Here is a 24,316-nt window from a genome sequence, read left to right on the forward strand (position 1 = left end):
AGCAATATATTCACACATGCAGATGGTACCTAAATTTGCTACCACTGAAGTTGCTGGGGGAAAAAAAACCCAAAACAAAAAGACCCATTTTCCATCAGTGAATGCAATGTTGATTTGAAGACCCAGGAGCATTCTTGGTTGCAGAGCTATCAAAAAGTATTAATAACTGCTTTTGTTATAATCTGTTCAGTATAACCTGTGTTCAAAAAATTTAAAACATTTCTGCAAATGCTAAACTATGTCCTTCTGTTCCTTTCCATTTTAATCTACTAATTAAAAAAGTTAAATCCAGCTTTCCAGGCCAAAATACAATAGCATAACAAATACAATAGAATAACAAATACAAATATTCATAGTAGAAGCTGACTGCAACCTTAATCAGAAAGGCACTCTTATCTTACCATAATAATTTAGAACTTTTTCTCCTTTTCCTCACAATCTAGAAAAGTTGTAGGACTGAAGAGAACATTAAATGACCCCCATTTTTCCCTGTGTCCCATCTCTAGGGAGCCAGGGTATTTATTTCTCCTAAATTACTCAATAGAGACAGAATGGTATCGTAGGTGTGAAGCTGGCTATTCTGCATTAATACTGTCTGAGGCTGATACGTCTTCAGAAGTACTCCTGAGGCAGTAATGGATTCTCGTCACATTCTTGGAACCTAAAGTTTGGCAATGTGTTGTTTGGTTCCTGGTTAAAAGATGAGATAAGTAAAAATAGTGGGATAATTAATCATGTTCATGGGTACTTTGCAATTATAGACACTTGATATATTTCATAAGCTCTTCTACTCAACTCTGTTATTTTGTGTATGAGTTGCCTCACAGCATGTGCTTCTTATTACAGACTAAAAAGAATGCAACGATCACTTTGTAATGGGAGATGGAATTTTAAGCACATATCAGATTTGAGTGTTACAGTAAACATGTCAGCATATTTGAAATCACATCAGTAGAAGCATTTAAACTGGACTCCCTTTGGCTTAAAAGGAAGAGGGCGGTCGGAATAGGAGTCTCTCAAAAAGACCTTGACATAGGAACTTTCCTGTATATAACACTTCCTGAACCTTTTTGAGCAAGTCATGCTAGTTTTCAGTAGGAAAGTATAATTGATGGTTTACTAGGCAGAGATGGGCTGCTTCAATGCTGGTGTTGCATGTGTGTTTCCTCTGCCCTCCACTCCCCACCACAGTTGTGGCAGGGTTTGTTCCTGGAAGCTCAAGTAGAAGTGTAGTTTCAAGGGTATCTATCTGTTGTTGACCTTATTTAAGAGAGACCCGACCATAGTTATGAATCTCATTTTTACCTTCAGGTCTAGCTATTATCCAGTATTTTACACTCTGTTCTGAAAATTAAGTTTGGCTAGAAAAAAATTTCTGATGTTTGCCTGAGATAAGCTGCCTCAAGACCAATGTTAATTCATTTTCACCAGAGGACTGTTGCCTAAAGCCAGATCCAGATTGGTTCAGTAGGTTCCTTATGTTTTCTTTGGATGAGGGAGAAATGGCTAGTTAAGTCACATTTCAAGTACATTTATGGTAGAATTGAATAATATCTATTACTGATGGTTTGTGTTTTGATACAGACTGAATAACATTCTCACCCAGGTGAACGTTTCCACAGAGAGAGGTAAGTGTAAGAGCATATAGGTTGTTATGTGATTGGTGATTAATTTGTGATGGGGTAGGAAGAATTTCTGTGGCACTGGGTAGGAATTTTATTTTACTTTTTGTTTTTTTTTAATCTGTATTTCCTGATTTCGTCTGTTGTCTTCTGATTGCCCATGGCATCCAGAAAACAGGAGACTCTGAATGGGCACACTGTGGTAGAAAGCTTTCTTTAGGCTGAAACCTATAAGTATGGTGGTATTTGCATTACTACTGGAACTGTATACCTTAATGTAATAGTTCTCAACCGTTTTAGACTCAAGGCACTACTAAAAAATGCCAACTCTTAGTTTCACTTTAATTAATTTTTCACCAAAGAAGTACTAGACCAATGCTTTTGTTTCAAATAACTCAGAAAGATCACACCACATCAGAATCTTTTTAACACCGTGGATTCCTATTTGAAATCTCTGGGTTTACCTTGTGAATCATGTTTGCACACCAAACCATGCTAAGATTGCATGGCACCCTGTGGCACCCTTCAAAGGATCTCAAGGCACCCCAGGGTGCTGCAGCACCCTGGTTGAGAATCACTGGCCTTATTATTTCACAGTGTGCCTTCTGTTTGAACAAACATGCCTGTGCCTTTCAGATTACAGTGAGGGAATTATATTGCACAACAGCCATGCAGATATCTGTTGAGGCAATTGCCTAGGGGCAGGGGTTTTTTTTTGATGGGTGAATAAAATATTATTGGTTTTTATTATCAATCATTATGGCAAAGGATATATGAGTAGATGTTGTGCCCTAGAGTAAATTTTCATGACAACTTTGCAAGGATGGTGTGTAGTGCATATTGGCGAAAGATTTACACTAAATGAGCAGAAGCAGAGTTGATACTTTGGACTCCATAATTAATGAACCCTGCGGTCTGTCTGTAATCTAAATGTAAGAGGTAGTTGACATTTAAGTAGCTTTAGACCCATTTAGGCACAATATGCAACTAATAGGTATTTAGCTAGGTGTTAATTGCTTGAAAACATGAAAAAATTAACATGCACATTGATTAATTTTTATTAAAATTTTCAGGGACATTTCTGAACCAGCAGATGCTCTCTTTCTATAATTCCAGTGCAGGTGTAGACACATCAAAGGGAAAAAACAAACACAGATGTTAGGTATGAGAACCAAAAATCAGAAGTGGAACAAGATTTATTTCTACTGTCTGATGAAATTTCTGTTGTACCTTTCTCAGAGGGCATTGTATTTCAATGTTGGTCCTTTGTGTGTGTAACCAGCAAACAGGAAAGTCTGAGTCGTTTAGCACACCACATTACATGAGGTGACCTAAACAAACAGGTGTAGGAAAGCTGAAAAAAGAATTGTCCACAGCCTTAACAGGAAGCTTTTCAAAATGCATACTGCACTGATCTGTGAGACCATGTCATGGCTGCTAAATTCTCTTGAGTTCTGCTTGGACTTGAGGAGAGAAAGAGAGTCACTAAAATGTGTGTTTTGTTTAATTCATATCTATTCTTAATACAATAGATTTCAAATTGGTATAAATTGGCAGTGGACTGGGACTAAAGTTCAGGGGTTTAATTACCAGCTCTATCATCTCCATACTTGGGTGAATCCTGTAACCCACCCAGTGTAGTATTTGCCCATCTGTAAAATGGAGACAACACAGTAGACCATGGAGGTACCTAACTTCACTGCAAAAATGATAATTTATGAATTAGAATATGATGTGTGTGTGTCTGTGTGTACAGGTTTCCCTCACTTTATGCAGGTTCTATATGTGCAAATTCATTCATGCAATGACCCTTTTTATACCAAAAATTTGTTATATGCGAGGTAAATTCACTCTTATGTGATCAGTGTGGTGGAAGCTCACAGTCAACTGCTTTGTGATGTGCATTGTGGGAGTGACGTGCACAAAAATATAGTCTCCTGTGGGGATCTGTGCTCCTCCCTTGTTGTCTGTGACACGTGTTTTCTATAGTTGCTGTCTCAATTATGATAGCGCCCTGTGCTTTTTGTGTACGGTCTGCTGTCAGTGAGTACCAATATTGTCATGTAAAAGTGTTAGAAATAGGTCCGGGGGTCAGTACAGTTGAGGTCTTGGAAAGTATCCCTATTCGTTACATTGTAAAGTGGGTTCCCTTTATGCAAATTTGAGTTATGCGCCATTTTCCAGGAACGCACGTACAATATAAAGTAAGGGAAACGTGTGGTGTGTATGTATAGCCACATAGGATCACTGAGGCAGTCCAGCTGTTTGCTGCAGCTTTTATTTCAAAGGCCACTGCTCCTCCAGTCAGCTTCGTAGGATCACTGATGAGCTCCAGCTGGTTAGAGAAGTAGATCTCTGAAGTAAAAGCTTTAATAATCATCTGAATGACTACCCACTACAAATTAAATGGGTTGCAAACCACCCAGCTAGGAAAAATCTAGATACTACTACTTCCCTGTTTGTTTGTGGGTGCTTTCACAAACCTATCTATGGGGCACCTCTGGAGCCCCAGGTTTATGCCCATCGTCTTGCTGCCTGTCCCAAGGAACAGACAAAGGTTTTCCCTAGGGTAAATCCTCATCCCTGCAAGCCTCAGCTTCATTGCCTTACACTGGACTTCACAGCTGCAGCAGGGGATTCTCCGCCATCTCCAGGTGACTTTAGCTTGGGTTGTGAAATAAATTTATAGGTAAGCATTTCTAATGGGTGGCTTAGTCTGGAATATCACTTGCCCAGAGATCACTCTTTACCTCTGGCTATCAGTAAGGAGACAGAACAACAACAAAATATTGTATAGGAGAAAGGAATTGTACAAGAAAAACTGACCCCAAGTTTGAAGATGGAACAAAAAAACTAGTAAAGGTACTTAGCCTCTTATCTGACTAGCACCTAGCCTTTCAAAGAGACCGCCAATATTTTCAGAGATCACCTTCCTGCTTATCCTGCCATCCTCGGCTGCTGGCAACTTGGTTTCTTGCTGGTATAATTAAAAAAGAATACAGAGTATATTTTCACCTTAATACAAAGACACCCTGGCTACCTCACAGATAACCCCTAAAATATCTGCAAGCCCTGTTTTAGCATTGTCCAATTCCTCATGAAGCTCAGAATCCCCCGGAAAATTCATCTTCCTATGAAATCTGGCATTCCTCTGGCTGATGGGCCATTTCTCTCAGATATCTGCACTATTGTGTGCTTGTTTTTCCTACTACAAGCAGATGATAACTTGGATGATCGTCCCACTAGTAGCCCCTTCTGTCTGAGATTGGGAGTGGCAATTGGACTTTGCCCTAGAACTCAATGGCAAGAAGTACTTAGCGCATTTGCCTGTTACCTTTTCCTTGCTCTCACACCCCTACCCCTAGCTGCTCTCGTTGCTCTGGCACACGGCCAGAATTCTACTGCCCCAACCTCTGTTGTATGCACTTGACTGTGTCCCTGGCTGGGGGCTCTGGCGGCCTCTCCACCACTTTTAAAGAGTTGGTCAATTTCCTTCTGTTCGTGGCAACTGCCCAGGGTTTGATGCATCCCAGGTTTGTTTGGGGTGGGAGGTAGCCATTTAGGGCTGCTTCCAGGATCCACACTTCTGTATCCATGGGGACTCTGAGGACCTGCCCAATGACTTCACTGCCACCAGTGGAAGGAATTTACCAGTTCTTTCAAAGCAGCTGAGCTGCCCCTGAGCGCCTAGCTCCTAGGCACACAGAAGGTCCAGGCAGTTCCTCCCTGACCTTCCTGGGCACTCCTCCACCCCCAAATCAGCCTGGGATACACTGGACCCTGATCAGTTTCCAGGAACTGAAGTAAATTGATGAGTGGCTTGGAAGTGCTCTTGAAAACACACTCAAGCTCTGGCAGCTTCAGAGCATCCAGCTCCCTGGAGCCCAAAACAAAGGGTCCAGAGAGCACTCCCAGCCCCGTATCCTACGTATACATACACACCTAGGCACACCCAAGCAGGGTCTAATCACATGGATTTTGTAAAGTGTATAAATGGATCTTTATAGAACTCAGTGTTAGTGAGAAGGGGGAGCAAAAAATTGCTGTTTGACTGGATACTCACTGCCACTTCTTCGTGGCTGTTACATAGCCTTGAGATGCCTGACCATTCTACTTAGGACCCTTAGCAGTGGATGTGTGAACACCTATGACTTGGAACAATTGTGAACTGGTTCCCAATCAGTGACATTCTTGGAATGGTTTAAATGTTATATCTATCTGTACCCTGTCTTGTCCATTGGGCTGCAGCTCTTCTACACAGAGATACTGGTTTCAGTTTAGGCCTAATAATAATGAGAAAAAGAATTAATAACTTAATCCTTCTTGGCAAGAGTTACATGGAAAAGAAGAATTATTTTTGCCTGCCAGGCAGATAGGAGGTAGAAGGATAGGACAAGAAAAATAGCAGCTCACTCTGATCTTCTGGGAATCTGTGTGAAAGCTCTCAGCTAGCACTTCACTTTCAGCACATACAAATTAGTCAAATACTTGCACTTGATAGGATTTGATTGGCAGTGCTCAATTTTTAAGGATTTTAATTGAATGCTAATAGCAACTAGTTGACTCTATCTGTTTCACCATAAAATTTAATGTAGGTTCTGGTTAGACAATTAAACAGGATAAAAGGAATGATATATGAGCTATTTCGTCAGATATGACTACATAAAATAAGCATACCTGTTTGTGGATTTAAAAGCACTATAATAAACTACTATACAACAACTACTACTTTATTTGAAACTATATACACTCTGGTTTGTTCTTTCCTTTTAAACCAACACAGCACTTCTTCAGGAGGAGACAGTAGGATCCATGTCCTAGCAAATCTTTCTACTTTTTTTTCTCATGTGGGCTACCTCCACCCCACCTGCCTCCTGTTTACTGGTATATAAGAAGACTGACCTCATGGAGCCATGACTCCTGAATGCCCCCAAGAATCCTCTCTACTTCCCTTATGCTGGGGTGTTCAACCTCTGGCCCACAGATCACATCTGGCCTGTGGAGCCATGGCATCCAGCCTGTGGGGATCCCAACAAGTCAGGAAATTTGGCAGCAGGGGAGCAATGGGGGTTAATAATCCCTAAGCCCTATGCAACAGGGTGGAGCTGGGCTATACCCCCTTCTCAGACATGGCCAGATTGGGGTTGGGCTGTGCCCTCTTTGCTCTATGCAGTCTGGTTGAGGCCAGGCCATGGCCCTTCCCCTGCAGGGCTAGGCCACATCTCCTTACCGCCAAGTGGTTGGGTCATGTCCCCTCCCCTCCTTTTGTGGGGTCGGGCCATGCCTGTTTTCCCCACACAGTGGGTTGAGGCCAGGTCATGCTTCCCCCACCCTATGGAGCTGGGCCAAACCCCCTCTCCCCACATGACTGTACTGGAGCTGGGTTGCCTTTTGCCCCTTTTCGTAGAGCCAGACGGGGCCCCACATCACCCACCCCAGTCGATGGATCAGGACCAGCGGCTGGATTCAGGCTGCAGACTGACTGAATGCTGCCCATCCAGCCCAGCAGGGAAAAAGGTTGAGCACCACTGACTTATGCAGTAGAACCACGCTGAATCTGTTGTTGGGATAACTGAAGACACAAGCTAGATTTTACCTCTCTGTCATTGCATTAATTTTTATTACGTGTACTGTATGTAAGTGAAAATCTTGGAAATTTGTTTGCTAAATCATGTGGTAAATGGTCTTGCTGATGACTACAGAGTTGCTCTGGGGATGGAGTTGTTAAGCACTTATTACAGGAATCCAGCAGGGCAAATTAAGAGAAACCTGTGTGTTTGCTTGTTATTTCAGGACTTTTATGTTTGGCTACTGAGGAGCTCCATATAGGCCTGCATGACCTATAAAGACTCACTGTTCTTTAGTTGGAGGTTGCCTTCTGAAATCTGAATCACTGACCTGGCAACAATGAAAATGATTACCTCCAAGGGAGACTTTAGCTTTGTTATTCTTTAATGCATAATCGCTGAACGCCTGCTATTAAAAATACATGTATAAAATAACTGTAACATTCTGTTCAGTTGGTACATGGTATTTTTACACATTAACTTTAAGGTTTTTATAGTTTCAATTTAAGAGCCTTATTTTATGTTTCATTGTTGTTAGCAGGCTTTTTTTATTTATTGGAAGCAGAATTGTTAACATTTCTTTTAAACCCGTGTATTTTCAGATACAGCACTTAGGGCTTAATCGTGTACTTGATTAGTTTATGCATGCTCCTTGCAATCAAACTTGAGGTACATGTGAACCAATAATCACTAAAATACTGAACACTACTGTAGCAAACCAGCACATGTTATTTCTCATTTGTCTTAACCTGCTTTGATTATCTCAGAACTTAAATAGGAAGTTCATTTAAATTTGATAAAACATTTCATAAGAAATGAAATCTATTTGGCTGTAAGACTCCAGATGAAAAAACCACAACATGGGCAAACAACAACAAAAAATGTCATACATAATTGTAAAATTTTAATATTATCCAAAAGCCAGCTAAGTTATTTTACTTTTTTTCTTCTCTGGCATTCTTCCCCTCTGCATATTAACTCCTTAAAAACATGAGCTTCCAAAGCTAGTTTTCTCTAGCATCCTAAATACTTTCAGTAAGCTTCTCTATCAGTTTTGCTGGCAGCTTTTGACTTGCAACTAAATCGATTAAGGTGCTTGATAAGAGTGATTATTCTGCCTTGCTTCCTAGTAACTATAACCTTGCAATGGATATTTTCAGGAGTCTTACGTTTATATCTTGTCTCTTATTTTTCTATCTAATATTCATTTACAGTGTTCAAAATACCTACCTGTACCCTTATCAACTTCTGAATGCCATAAACGTGTGAGAAGAATCTAATTTTTGACCAAATGAGGTGATAAATAATGCAACTTCTTTTTGAGAAATTCATATTCCTTATATAGTCAGCAGCTGGCTTTGGCTAAATATGAGACCTAAGGTTTTTATTTCTGGTTCTATATCTAAGGTGATGCAAGAAGTAGGGAAGTCAGAAAAATGTGGTTGTTTAGTTTTTAAACAGTGGCCTTTTTTCTGCCCAGGCCATATAAAGATTTTCAGTGGCAGCCAGGCTGGTGGCAATACAATTGTTGTTAAGCAAAAAGTTCTTCTCCATAATGTGTGTTAGTGCTGAAAATGATCTGCATTTAAATGAATGAAAGTGATGAATATTAAATCCAATTAAAATGGTAAGGTACATTTTGATAGGTAGAATATAGCTACTTAAATGGAATTGAGCCAGGTAACTTCTCTATAGCTGCAAAACGTGCAACAGGATTTTTAATGCCAATAGCATCATCGTGAAATGATGCTTTTTAACAGTACAGCATATCTCAAAGTTTCACATCTGATACAGGGGGAAAGAATGCAATCAAATCCCCACCGCAGCTTTTTGCAGCACCTTAGATCTTCCTTGGAGGTTTTCCACCAAAGTATTGTCGAAGCCTCGTCCTATTTAACTTGTGATACAAGCTTCACTTTTAGAATACCTTGCATGTAAGGGATTTGATTTTAATTTTAAAGCCAATTGACAAGAAGCTTTCAGTGCTGCTATAGTTTTAGTAAGTTGTACTTAGTTACTAGGCAGACTCATTGCTGAGGCTTTGACTGTTTTAGGGGATGTCAGCCTGCTATTACAAAGCAGGTTGTCTGCCATGTAAGGAATGGATTTCTAGTCAGGGGGTACGATATATCAGAATATACTTAGAGGTTCACAGCTACATTGGAATTGACAGACTGAAGTCATCCAGAATGAGTGGAACAGCATCAGATCTGTTCAGCACTAAACAACAAATCTAAACATTATTGCTTAGTAAGGGCCCAGGTTGTTTTTTTAAGGTGTCAAGCTCTTTCTTCTTTCATCCAAATAAAATCATAGAACCACAGAAAGTTAGGGTTGGGAGGGACTTAAGAAGGTCATCGAATCCAACCCTCTGGTTAAGGCAGGACCATCCCCAACTAGATCATCCCAGCCAAAGCTTTGTCTAGCCAGTTCTTAAAAACCTCCAAGGATGGAACTTCCACCACGTCTCTGGGTAACCTGTTCCAGTCTTTTTCTACCCTCCTAGTGAAAAAAATCTTCCTAATATTTAACCTAAACTTCTCTTCCTGCAACTTGAGACCATTGCTCCTTGTTCTGTCATCTGCTACCACTGAGAATAGCCTAGCTCCATCCTCTTTCGAACCTCCCTTCAGGTAGCTGAAGACTGCTATTAGGTTTCGTCTTAGTCTCCTCTTTCCAAGACTAGATAAGCCCAGTTTCCTCAGCCTGTCCTCATAAGTCATGTCCCTCAGCCCCCTCACCATTTTTGTTGCCCTCCACTGGACTCTCTCCAATTAGTCCACATCCTTTGTGTAGTGGGAGGCCCAAAATTGAACACAGTACTCCAGATGTGGCCTCACCAGTGCTAAATAAAGGGGAATAATCACTTCCCTGGACTTACTGGCAACACTCCTACCAATGCAGCCCAGTATGGCATTAGCCTTTTTGGCAATGAGGGCACACTGCTGGCTCATATTTTGTTCTTGTCCACTGTAACCCCCAGGTCCTGTTTTGCCGAGCTTCTGCCCAGCCAATCAGCCCCCAGCCTGTACCAGTGCATGGGATTGTTCTGTCCCAAGTGCAGGATTTTCTCCTTGTCCTTCTTGAATCTCATGAGAGTCCTTTTGGCCCAATCCTCCAATTTGTCTAGGTCAATCTCAATCCTAGCCCTACCCTCCGGCATATCTACTACTCCCCACAGCTGCATGTCGTATGCTAACTTGCTGAGAGTGCACTCTATGCCATCTTCCAGGTTTTTGAAGACATTGAACAAAACTGGCCCCAGGACGGACTCCTGAGGTACTCCACTTGATACCAGCTACCAACTAGACATTGAGCTATTAATTACTACTTTCTGAGCTCAATGCTCCAGCCAGTTTTCTATCCACCTTACAGTCAATTCATCCAGCCCACATTTCCTTAGCTTGCCTGCAAGAATGTTGTAGGAAACCATATCAAAAGCCTGGCTAAAATCAAGGTACACCACATCCACTGGTCTCCCCACATCCACAGAGCCAGTCATTTCATCATAGAAAGCAGTTAGGTTGGTCAGGCATGATTTGCCCCTGATGAATCCATGCTGACTGTTTCTAATCACCTTCTTCTCTACGTGCTTAGAAATGGATTCCTTGAGGATCTCTTCCATGATTTTTCTAGGGACTGAGGCTGACTAGCCTGTAGTTCCATGGATCCTCCTTCCCTTTCTTAAATATGGGCACTAAGGGTATTAGCATTTCACAGGAAATTTGGAACAGCTTGTTGAACTGGCCCCAAAATAGCAATAAATAAAAATACTAAGGTGCTTTGAAAGTGTTTTCCTTTTTCAATTTTTTTTTAAACGGAGGAAGAAAAGAAATAAGTGTATCAGGAGAGAAAATTCCTTTGATTCTGCACTGGGGCGTATAATTTATCATTTTTATAAAGTTTCTCACTGAATTCAACCCTGTTGGTGGCACTTCACATTCAGCCACTTATTGACTAAGCCTTACTGTTTTACATGGGGTTTTTTCAAATTTACTATCATAATTGTATAATATTAAAGTAGGCAATTTAATATGTTGTTTCACACAAGGAATTGCATGGTAAAGAAAGGCAAGGGATTGGGGTGGATCTTTATGATCAAAAAGAGGTAAACTAAGTTTAGACTAAACTGACTGCAAAACTCATTATTGGTACCTACTCCTGCATCATTATTGTGACGTTAGAGATACCTTCTATCAAAATATATCTACAGCATGCCCTTTCTGCATCCTGGGTCTCCACTGTATTAGAAAATAGCCTCTGGAGATGGCCCAGGTGTGGTTTAATGTGTGTAAACGGGATGGGATTGGTGGGGAATGGGATTCTTACCTGTTTTGGGGACTTTTAAATAAAAGTCCCTGCTGCTGCTCCTGCGGTATGGTATGCCTGCTTTGGGAGGGATGTGAAGCTGGGAACACAGGTGCAGCTACTCATGTAGTTCTGTTTGCTGCTCCGCACCCTCCTTCACAAAATCCTGGATCCACCCATGGCTACATGTATGCCAAAAAGGACTAAAACAGTGATTTGTGCAAGCATGTTTCATGTTTTGTTGCATGACTGTTTCCTACTTCCACAAAACCAGATTTTCTGTGTAATTGGCAGTCCTATTATAAGTAGATATTCTGTTAAGCTTTTAAAGAGCTCCTAAGAATGTAAGAAGGTAATTGAATAAAGGAGTGAGCTTTACTCCTATTATAGATGCACAGTATTTTAGAGTATCATGTAACCTACAGTTCACTGCTGACTTTTAGAGAAATGATAAAACTTTGGATAAAATACCATTTGCCACTTTAGGGATTTTATAAAAATGATTTGGATCTCTCTTTATAACACTAAACTATCAAATTCAGATTTATTTGGTGTCTCTGAAATTTCACAATTACTTGAGTGTAAAGGAGAATTTCTTTATGAACCTTTGTTGTGAGAGAGAAGGCTGGAATACAAAAGTCAGAAACTATGTAAATGTACATTGTAAGTAATATGAACTTTTTCAAATTTGATTATTCAATTTGATTATTCTGAGTATTCTAAGGAGGATAGTGTTATAAAACAATATAAGGATCTCATGTGTTAATTCTAGATATACATTAAAGTAGGAGCTGCTGAATGTCTGGCATCCTTAGAAAGGTATGATTACATTTCAGTAAAGATTGTTTGAAATCCTTATGAAAATAGGTATATAATTTTTAAAAACTCCTGAGAACATATTCTAAAATGTGAAGTTTATAATTATTAAAGGTTTTGAATAAAATTCTGTTCTTCTATATGAGATTAACTAAGTACACACATTAGGAAATTCCACAGGAAACCTTGAAGGTGAAAACTATCAGAAGCATAATGCAGGCAAGAAGTGGGAGACTTGAATAGGTGTGTATGACCAATGTAAGTTATAGTGGTGTCTGGCACTGTCAGTTGGTCCATTCACCTAGAGGAACTGCTTCAGTAGGCACTATTACAGCAAGTCCTCACTAGATCATGGAGTAACCACTCACATTTGCTCTGGGATAGAAGTGGACACATGATTCCTTCACTAGTTCAGTTGTACCTATGACTTTTTTCTTGAATAAACCTGTAATGGATTTTATTAAGTAATATAGATGGGCCCATGGAAGGGTGGGCTGTATTGGTATTATATGTACAGGGCTTTGATTGCTCTTTCTAGGAACTTATGTGTCTTGGTAAAGATCTATTGCTGACATTGCATTTGATTCTTCCTGCCTCTAGTATACCTTTGGATGAGTTTCTGTTGATTATTGAAATAGAAGTTTATTCAACAGGGATTTGTGTCTCACAATTCCTAAATGATGTTAAAAAAATATCTATGCCAAATCTTAAGGTTGAAAATACCCGTCAAGTATTTAAGAGGAGAAAAAGACCTAAAAGCATAGTCTCTCAAACCTGAGGAAAACAGTTTGAAATAAACATGCTTTGAGAGGGAGAAGCTGGGGAAGTTAGTATCTATAATCCTCTTCCTGTACCAGTTATGGGTGAATTAACTTGGTCAGACACTGCCCAATCAGGATGAAAAACTGTTACTTATGTAGATAAGAGAAGCAGACATTATTTAGACTGGAAGCCAGCTAGTTTGGCTGGTGGAGTTAGCTTGGAATTCATCCAGTGGAGGGTCTGATAGCTCATCAAAAGGCCTAGATAGCCTGGAGGCAAATTCAAGACAGACAGGTAGAAGATTAGAGGGTCTAAGAGGCAATGGAAACCAAATTCTTATCCCTCTTTTGTCCACTAGACTAACAACAAGGATGGCTCCCGGGGGATGATGGTAAGAGGTGTGTGATGGTAGAAGAAAACGACTCCTCCCTACCCAGACTGTAGATGTCAGGATAGACATGTGAGAGAGCTTGTCAGGAAACAAAAAATCACATGGACAATTATGACAAAAGAAGTTTAAGAATGTTATATTTTTGTTTCCATTGGGCAAAGAAAGAACTAAAAAATTTTAGTTGAAAATCAAATGTCCTGTGATTTGTGGCTTAGATACCTCATTTTCTTCCAGAAGTGTGTCCCTCTTGCCTTCTGTCATCTTCCACTGTGCACTATGGCCTCACACTTCATAAACTGTCATTGTGCAGGTTTTTTGGGGTGTCTTTGCATAGCTTTCAAATTGGTTGCTGAGTTTCAGGGCATAAGCTTTCAATTAGTGGTTTTGGGGTGATCCGGACTTAAGTCTCCTTCCTTCTCCCTGAATTGAGTTTTCTGCTCACTCCCTTTTTTTAAGGTAACAGGTGGTCATTTCCTGATGGTATATATTCCTAATGGGACATCAGGCTTCTTTAATTATTTTTTATCCCAGCACAGGGCTTCAGGGGGCATTAGCAATTTGGGCCATGTCAGAGCTGAAAAACGTATTTCTGTTTCCTTCTGCTGGGTTATCAACTGAGGCCAAGGAGTATTTTGAGCAAGACTGGTAGAGAATCTCTGTGAGGTCCCTAGTAGCAGTATACTGCAGATTATCAGGTGTCTCTTCAGGAAGGAATCTTGTCCATTACCTGCTCCTAGGCAATTCTACTGTATATGGTGAAGGAAGAAGGGACAGTTTTCCGTTTCCTGTTACATGATTCTGGGTGCCTTATTATCTCATGGCTCAGGGCTAGGTAGATTTAGCAGTTCCATGGGAAATCTATGGGTAACAGCAGTTCCTCAGTGCCCATTTTTGGAAAGAGAGGAACTGCAGAGGGTATATTCTGACTCATACGGTTAGATAGACTAGTCATCTAATGGTGGTATATGATCGATGCTAGCAGAAATTAGCTCTGGGGGTTTGGGAAGGAAAAGCAAACAGGCTTGGGTTGCATCTCTTTCATCATCTTGGGTTTTGTCTCCCTGCTCTGGTCCCTTGTCGTTGGTTTTAGTAAGAAAATTTTATTTACCCTATTGCAAATTAAACCACGATTATTAGCTCTTTTGCATCTACTGGAAGGAGTATCTTCGGTGTTATTATGTCCAGGATAATGAGAAGGGGAAGGAAAGCCATGGGCTCTTATGGAATGCACAGGACAAGGAAGAAGAGATTAGGATTCTACTCTCTTCCCCAGTGAGGGAGTCTCTCACGTTTACCTGTATGTGTACACAAGTATGAGTATGTGATACAAATAGATTATGATCTGTATGCTGCTTTTCCCATTGCTAAATCTACCATTTTCTTCTACTACACACACTTCAGCAGTTAGCACATGGAGACTGTTATAACTGTTTGCATGCATGCATGCTTACTTTCAGTGTTCCCTACTTCTGCATCCCAGTAGGGTATAAGTGTGTGACAACGTCTTTTTTTATTTATTTTTTTACCAGTCTTCTCCAGAAAATGATGAATGTGTAATTCGCACTATTGAGTCTAAAGCCAGCAGTTGGTCTGCTTCCAAGAATCATGAAAAACCTTTGCACCCAACTTCTAAGCCCACTTTGTGAAAACAGTAGCGCTATCCAGAGGACAGTCATTCCATTTCTCAGCAATCTTCAACTTTCAAAATTTTTGAACTTGTTTTGGTTCCAGCTTAAAGCCAACTTCTGTTTTTGTTTCTTAATCATTCAAAGGAACTGTGTCAAAATGTCAATTCTCAGAGTGAAATCTGACTTCTTCAACCCCTAGCCCCTTCCCAGCTGTCTGGACAGTTCGAGAGTGTGAGAATCTGTCTTGTCCTGCTGCCTGAGATATAGGATCATCAGGTCCAAGTCCCGGCTTTGCTTTATTCAGATCAGGTTATCATCCCAGCAGAGAAGAAATAGAACCTAGATTACCCATATCCCTCCTTTTCTGTCAGAAGTGGCCCCAAAAACTCCAGCCCCAAAAATCGCTTCTAGTGAAAGTGCAGCCAAAACAGATGCATCTCCTCAAAACACTTTGGCTTTGACGTTTATATACTCAAAAATATTTGGTTGAATTCTCACATCTGAATAGCCTTTTTTTCGGATGGCTCTCCAACTTGTCAGATAGATATTTGTTGTTTGAGAAATGTATTATTCAAATCTCCAATCTGTATTTGGCAGTTACCATAGTTCTCATTAATATGGATTCTCCAGAGCATGATGGGTTAATGAGCTGCAGCTCTGTTCAGCAAGTAGTCTGTAACATATCGCTTTCAGGGTTGTGATCCAAATTCAGCTTTGGACCTCTCTTGTTACTGCTAGATAGAGAGCAGTGTTAATTTTAAACATGAGGTCAGATCCTAGATTTAGAGCTTTTCAACTGATTTGCCCAAGAATGTGAAACATTATTCCCCTCAGAAGCTCAGGCCACTGATTTTTCTTTGTTTTTACATCAGCACTTGCATATTACTTATGTTTTATTCTTTGATGTTTCTAGAATCACTATATAGCGTTCTAAGACTTAGAATGTTCAAACCTTTCTATATTATATTATGCGGACACACATTTATTTCTTTTTAAAAAGCTGATATTTCTCTTTCTTCACTCTGAAACAGATTTGTGATTTCCATTGTGCATTCATTTTTCTCTCTTTGCAGCTAGCTCTGTACAGCATCACATTATTTTCAGCTGATTCTTTCAAAAATACAGACAAAATGATATGAGGTTTGCATAAGGTTGCACATTCTGAAAATGGCAATATTCCCCAGAGCATACCAAGCCCAGGAAAGTTGTAGAAGAGTACTGCTAGTAGGTACCAGCATTTTAATGTTTGCACTGACTTATGTCCATTCTTGGAACAGAAATAAATGCATTTTTTTCTGTTATATAAGCCTCTAGCTAACTAAGGGGCTACAAAAATGAAATAGCTGTTGAAGATAAGGAAGATATCCACAAGGCTTTATCGTTTTTCATGATTATAAGACTGGAACTTTTCTGCAGAGCAGCACACATCAGTATCCTTTGAAGAAATGGAGTGTGCTGTAGTGTAAATGAAGTGCAAGGAGCTGGAGCTGTCATTGAGGCAGCCGAGTTGTAAATGATATTTTCAAGGGCCTTAATGCAGGACAAGAATGAGAAGTTAGTTTAGTTGACACCTCACAGCAAATGGCTTTAAAAGCTGAATGTGCTGCCCTTCCGAGTGACAGTAAAAACATAATATGAGAGAGAGATGAAGTTGGTATATTCTCTGTGAGTCTCATACATATTCCATCTGTATACCATTCTTGTGCCTGTGGCTTTGGCACCTATATTATTCTAGAGAGCTGCAGGAGTGCATGTTTTGATGTGGGTTTTATCCTCCTGAATTTGGGAAGACCACATTGCTCATAACTGAGTTATATGGGTCATTTCAATTGAGTGTAAGAAAAACATTTTTTACAACACAGCATCTGCATTGTTGTGAATGCTGCAGCCCTGTTTACCATGAGTTGAATTGTACAGGCCTCAGGCAGAAACATTTAAAAACAATTTTACAATAATACATTCTGTATAAAAATTACCTATAATACCTTACTTAACATAATGCTACAACTTCTGTGTGTGTCCTTATGATAAACTAGATGTTTTTCCAGAATAGTGCACAAGTGATGGCTCTTTCCATTGCTGCAACAAGGTCTTGCTTCATATAGATCTCCCCAAGGAGTCGCCAAACAGACAGGTGCTGTGTAGTCTGCACTTCACTGCACTCTCATATATTTGTGTCATTAGAGTAGCCCCATTTCATCATGTTTGTTTCTGATCTTCCAGTTTGCATGCCCAGGTGATTCAGGCATCACCAGGTTGGCAAATCTAGATCAGCCCATCTGGAAAGGTCCTCCTGGGGTTCCAGGTCCATATAAGAGCTGATTATGCATAATCTTTTCTTCCATAACCTCAGTCGTGCCCTGTCAGCCATCGTGTTCAATGGTTCAAGACTGGTTACACAACTCTTTTGGGCGTTAAGCTGTTTAGTTACTTCTGTGTGACCATAGAGTGGATGCCTGGGGTCTCCCATCTGCCTTGGTCTTTCTTTTTGGCTTGCTACCTTTCTTCTGATATCTGGTAGTGCAATGCCAGCCAATAAGTACAAGCTATCCTTTAGTGTTGTTTTTTTACATCTTGTTATTTCATGACAGCTGTCTTTTAGAACTGGGCCTGGTTTCTTGGCATGACCTGGTTATTATAGTGGACATGCATACTCTTCAGTGAACTAACACAAGGCAATAGCAGTAGTTTGTAATGTAGCTGGGTTTGCCCCCCACGGTGAGGTGACCAGCTTTTGAAGTTTGTTATCACAGGTGCTGACTTTCCTTTTCATCTTTTCTACAGGTGCTTTGGAGGTAAGTGTTTGGTCCAATGTAACCCTCAAGTATGCAGGGTTCAGGTGATTAGTCAGTGGGATTCCATCCTAGGTGATGTTTAATTTCTGCTTCATTTCTTTATGGCATAGGTGAAAAGCTGTGAACTGCATCTTGGTTGGGTTGGCGCAAAGCTGGTTCTTATTGTAGTAATCTGAGAGGTTACTCAGTGCACATGTTAGTCTGTTCTCGATAGTGGCAAAGTCCTTTTCTTGTGACATGATACAAAGATCAGCAGCATATATGAAGTTCCTCCATTATTCTGTTTGGGTTGGTCATTTGCCTATATGTTGAAAAGGTTTGATGCTAGCACATTACCCTTTGGGAAGCCATTTCATTGTCATCTCCACTGGCTCTGTTTCTTGTACTGTTTTACATAAAAATGTTTGTTCTCCAAAAAAGATTGGATGAGCTGCACTAGGTGGCAGTTGTGCATAATTTTATAGACTTTGGCAAGCAGGTTTCAGTAGCTGATTCTGTCGTACACCACTGGTAGGTCTACAGACACAGCACCTGTTGAAATCTCATTCTTGAAGTCGTCTTCTGTATGCTGAGTGATGTTTAGTAGGGCTGTGCGAAGCTTCGGGCACTGATTCAATTCGGAGGAGATTTGGCCTGATTCAGTGGCCAAATCTCCAAATCTGAATTGAATCAGGGGACTAATTAAAAGGTCTGAATCTATTCGAAGCTCTCTGAATTGATTCGGAAAAGATTAGGAGAGCTTCAGCGATTTTGGGCAGTCCCTGATCACTGTAGCAGGGATTTGGACCCAGACTCCATGCTGGTAAGTAAGGGGTGGGGGAGGGGGGACTGGAGGAAGGGGGAGGGGACTATGGGAGGGACTCCTGCCAGGCCCCATCCTCCGCCTGGCCCCAGCTCCTGGTTGTTTAAAAAAAAAGCCCCTACTCACTGGCTGTTGCCAGGCGGGGAGGCCATCCCTGCTGCCCCCCACTGCCCCATGCCATGTGGGAGAGTTAAGCCATGGGCCCCCCAACCCCTGACTGCTCTCCCAGCCCCTACCCCCATGGCTGCCCCGCCAAATCCAATCACCGTCCCCCAAATAGGCCGAATCCGAATCCAGTGCGAATACTAGCCACTTTGCACAGGCCTAATGTTTAGTATTTGGCTAGTGCAGGACTTGCCTGGTCTAAATCCAGCTTGTTCTGGTATTAAGTTAAGCCATGGGCCCCCCAACCCCTGACTGCTCTCCCAGCCCCTACCCCCATGGCTGCCCCGCCAAATCCAATCACCGTCCCCCAAATAGGCCGAATCCGAATCCAGTGCGAATACTAGCCACTTTGCACAGGCCTAATGTTTAGTATTTGGCTAGTGCAGGACTTGCCTGGTCTAAATCCAGCTTGTTCTGGTATTAGAAGTTGCTCGATATGAGGTGAAAGGTGGTTGAGAATAAAGCATTTGTAAAGCTTATAAAGATGGCACAGAAGTGACACTGACCTAAAGTTCTCTGGCCAGAGACATCCTTCCCTGGCTTTAATAGAGCTATTACATGGGTTTTTTTGCCATAGTTTAGGTATTTTAAGGGCTGATGAGCAATTGTTAAAAATGTGTAATGATACCCATAACTTGGTTGCGGGACCAAAGTGCTTGATCTGCTCCGTGCATATGTCATAGAGTCCAGCTGCTTTGCCATTCTTCAAGTGACTTATTCTGGCATCAATCCATTAAGCTGCGTAATAATGTCAAGATACTAATGTTTACTATCTTTGAACCTTTTGGTACTGGAAGCAAATACTCCATATACCTGGTTGGAAGACTGGTGACTTCCACTTTAAAAACAGTATAAACCTAAGGCATGGTTAGCAGAGCATGTCACCATTCATCTGTCAAAAAGCTTCCTGAAAGCCAGTTTATCTGACCACAGAAATATTGTTACCAAAGAGTGTCTCTTGCAAAGGGGTGTGGTCAACACAGTCATCCCTGTTTGCTGTGGCTGATATTGACTGATTGCCCTGTGTCTTGATAATCTTCTGTTTCCACATAAGCCCCTGGGTTCAGTTAGAAGCCCGCTTAAATGAAAGCAGCCTACTTCCGCATGACTCAAGTGAATGGCCTGCATTGCATGCCCAGAATAAAGATAGTATCCCCCTTTGAGTTGTGCTATGCATTTCTTAGCTAAAAACCAAGATTATAGGCCAGCTATTAAAACATTGAAATCAATGGAGTGTAGGTGAGTAGGTGATTTTGAATTTCCCTTTAGGTGCATCTATGTGCACCTTTAGATGCCTCAGTACCTTTACAAATCTGGCCATTGCTTTGACATCCTGAAGGCTTGTGAGATATTCAGCCTCAAGTCTGTCACTTACGACAAACAGAATATTTTACCCGTGATTCTCCAAATGCATTTTTTCCAGTGTAAAGATTATGGGATGACCTGCTGATCTAACAGTGTGCATGTAGGTCTGTTGTTTGGTTATGATGATATTTTTTTCTAGTGACCTTGGCTGTAATCCCAGAGCTTGGTGTCACACCATTATTATTTATCATGTATTTTGCCGTAGTGTCTCAGCCAGAATGGAACCCTGTTGTTCTAAGCACTGAACAGATGAAGCAAATGGCAGTCCTTACAGCTTTATCTTGCAGTCTGAAAGACAAGACATTAACGGATGGATTAAACTATTTGGCGTGGGATGTAGGAAAGAAAAAGAAGGATGGGATACCAAAAATGAATATATATTCTAGCATGGAGTAGATGTGCAGAGTTTGCAATCAATCAGTGATACTATAAAGACTTAATTTTAAAACTTCCATTACTCTCATTTTTTAAAAAGGGTTAAGTATGCTTGAAATATAAATGAAATACTTTATTTTTATTTGTTGATTCATCAAACATTTTCAAAATGTTTTGCTTTCGTGGACTTAAAAGGATGTGTGGGAGGTTGTTCACCCATTCATTCTTTTGAGAACTGTCAGCAAACTGAAAAATTGCTTATGTTCACAGCTTTACTTTTCTAGCCCTTTTCCCTTTCAAGAGAGGGAGTTGTGGAGAGACAAGGCAGATATGTTTGCCTTGTTTATTTTTGCACATTGCCACTTCTGTCTTTTTCAGTCTATCACTTTTTTTATTTTCAGTATATTTTTGTGGCTGTTGCCTCCTATTTTCCTTTTCATTTTTCTTCTTCCTCTCTTATTTGCTTCACCCTTTCTGCTATTTCTCTTTTCCTCCCCACTTCATAATTTTCCCACCTTCTATCTGGTCGGGTTTCTTCCTGCTTCTGGTCTCTTCTTTCTTCATCTAACTCTGCTAGTTCCCAAAGTTACTAGAAGCACGTGTCCCCAGTTCTTTCTGTTAAACTGTAAGCTTTTTGGGCACAGGAACTGTCTCTTTTTTTGTTCTGTGTTTGTACAACGCATAGGTCAGGAGGTCCTGAACCACAGCTAGAGCTTTTAGGCACTGTGGTAATACAGACTGCAGTCTTCATGTACATCAGCGTTTTACTGACAGTACCAAAATGAGAAAGGAAATGCTTATTTATGACAATTTGATTCAACCAAATCTGGAAAAAAAGGGAACAAAGACAAGGCAGTTCTCTAGCCTTAGGCACTTTTCCCTGTAGAGTTTCAGATCTCAAAGTAGCTATAATGATCTTTTTAATCAGTCACACAGAAGGGCATCTCCGTGCCCTGGGCAGTAGTGGCACACAGGGCAGCACAATCAGCCATCAGCTGCAGCACTACCTATTTTCTGCACCTCTCTGCTCCTAAAGGTGGAATCCAGGGCTATTGCCCTGGTCCCACCTTCCCCACCCCTCAGTTAAACTGCTGTTTGTAATGATAGGTGTCAAGCAACCAAAATGTAGGGCTTGCTACCAGCTTCCTTCATGAGGTGCCCCAGCTGCTTTGTGCCGCAGTACTAGCAACATTTGACCTTCTGTCTAATATAGATGGGCACAAAGGAATCACTATAACATAAGGATAAATTCTTGTTGCATCACTAGAGCAGTGGTTTTTATGTCAACAACAACCTTTTGCATTGTTGCTAACATGGATACAGGCAGTCCTTGACTTACAGCATTTTGAGTTACAATATTTCGCACTTACAACATTTATAAATCAACACCCTGTTTCAACTTTATGACGTCAGTTTTGACTTTACAACGCTTGATTCGATGCCATGCCATGCCAGTGAACAAGTTGGCTGCATCACTCATCTCCCTGGAGAACATCTGTCCAAACTTCCTTGGATACTTTCTTTAAGAAAACAGACAAGACTCCAGAAAAACCTGCAGCCAAGACTTTCAAAAAGTCCAACAAATTCAACTCAAAGAAGTCCTTCCAAATCAAAATGATTGCTATTTACAATATAAATACATTAATGTAGCTATATTACTCATCTATAATTGATCAAGTACAGAATTCCAGGGTATTTTTAGTGAAAATAGGGTATCAGGCCTTGGTTTAGGAACTAATCCTCAATTTATAACGTTGTTTCTTATGAGAAAATTGGTTCCGACTTAAACATTTCGACTTAAGACAAGGTTTTCAGGAACCAATTGTGTCGTAAGTCCGAGGATTGCCTGTACTTGTAAAAGGAGCTTGGATTCAGGCTTCCCTGATTTATTGGCAGCCACAAGTTTTGTAATGGATTTTGACACATTTTAAATGGAGAAATGTGTATTTTAAAGTTTCTGTAGTTTTATAGTTTGCTAACCTTAAAGAATCAACTAGGGATCAAATGTGTGCAACTGTGGTTAGGGATGCATTATCTTCCAATTAAAGTTTAAAAGAAAAGAAAATTTCTCACTGGAAAAAAGCTAACAATAGCTCTGCATATTAAGATCAAAAATTTATTCACTATCCTATAATACTATATATAAATGTTAATATTGAAATTTGATCCTATAATCTACCATTGTTTCTAAATAGTTTTGCTTACAGACTTATTAAAAAGGACAGATTTGAACTTGGAGCTCAGAATTGTCTTCTGTCTTGCTGGTATGCAAGAGGTCTGTTTGATGAATGAGAGCAGTGACTGTCTCATAGCTCCTGAGTATTGAACTGTTCAGGTCCCTGGCAGCCAGACCATTCACTGACCCTTCTCTTCATTCAGTCTCTTCTGGGATGAAACAGAATATTGCCATTCTGAGCCTTTTCCAAATGTAGAAGGGCTGAACTTGGAGACAGCCTTATCTTAGATTGACGACTAGATTGATGGTAAGCAGAACAGAAGGTTCAAGCCCCATGCTAGCATTAAATCATTTGACAGGTAGAAATATTTGCTTATAAATTGGAAGAGTAGGTAATAATAGTGTTTTTTGTGATTATATTACTTGATATTTTATGATTACACTGGCTAATAGCTAGCAGATGGCAGAGTATACATTTTAGTTGTTTACTAAGATGATGGATGACAGTGATTGAAAATAATTTTTTTCTTCTTGTTGCATTACTCTGATAGCTGGTAGTGGACAGGCAATTTACAATATGAGTCAACAGTAATTTATATCTGCTTGGGGTTTTTTAGGGCATATAGTTATTCTCTTCCCGATTTTTTTCCTGTTTCTCCTCTTTTCCTGTTTTTCCTGTTTCTCCTCTATATCTATATAGGCACATCACTTTTTAGGACTTTTTGTATTTCTAAAGAGGCTGAGTAACCAACATATATGTAAGCTTTTCTGGATAAAAAAAAGTTTGAAAGAAGATATGTGTATGTGTAGACAGGTAATTATATATACGAAACATAAATAGTTGAGTTTTCACGATCTGTCTTCCATTTCAAATGGAATAAGATTAAGTATTATCAAATGATGTCAAATTATTTATTATCAAATAATTTATGTCTTTGGTTAAATGAAAACTTATACTCTTCCTTTTATATAGGCATTTCAGCACAAATTTAGATGGTTATACTGTAAAAATAGCTAACATATGTAAAATATATATATATATATATTCATTGCACCAGTTGTCACTTATCCAAATGAAGAGAAAACATCAGGACAACTTGGGTTCATATTATATGAGTTTTTACTTTGCCCCTGGTGTTTTTTTTTCTTTTCAGTGTAGTATCTTGTGTTGAGAATAATCAGGGAACTTTAGAAAACCCTGAAGTAGTGGTGATTTTTTTCCTTTAAAGAACACTGCACCTTATTGAAATTATTAGGATTGTACAATTTAAAACTTTTTCCAGAGGCACTTCCTCAGATAAAATGAAGCCTCCTAGCTCCCCAGCTAGAGGAGGCTTCTACAGTATGGATATCTGGGTGAATTTCAGATTATTTCTAACACAAATGTTAATGAGTCTGTTTGCAAGTTCTACTTTTATTAAAGCTCCTTTGCAAGTTTAATGGGAAGCTCTCAAGAATTTGGGCCAGAGTCTATTCCACCTTCCTCAAGCTCTTGAAAAATAATTAATACAAAAGGTGGAGGAGCGGGGATGCAGGGCTTCTTC

The 24,316-nt window shown here is 40.2% G+C and overlaps 1 protein-coding gene across 4 annotated transcripts in view; it reads left to right on the top strand.

Annotated features, from left to right (window-relative positions):
- The first annotated feature begins 1,583 nt into the window (after positions 1-1,583).
- TENM3 (teneurin transmembrane protein 3) overlaps positions 1,584-24,316 on the top strand; it is a 540,570-nt gene continuing 517,837 nt past the window's right edge. For all 4 annotated transcript variants that reach the window (XM_025207579.1, XM_025207580.1, XM_014521286.2 and 1 more), the window contains exon 1: positions 1,584-1,628. The gene's annotated coding sequence lies outside the window, so the exon portion shown is untranslated. The remainder of the gene's footprint in view (positions 1,629-24,316) is intronic.

The sequence above is a fragment of the Alligator sinensis genome, unplaced genomic scaffold (assembly GCF_000455745.1).
Source record: "Alligator sinensis unplaced genomic scaffold, ASM45574v1 scaffold354_1, whole genome shotgun sequence".
In the NCBI taxonomy this organism is placed as follows: Eukaryota; Metazoa; Chordata; order Crocodylia; family Alligatoridae; genus Alligator; species Alligator sinensis.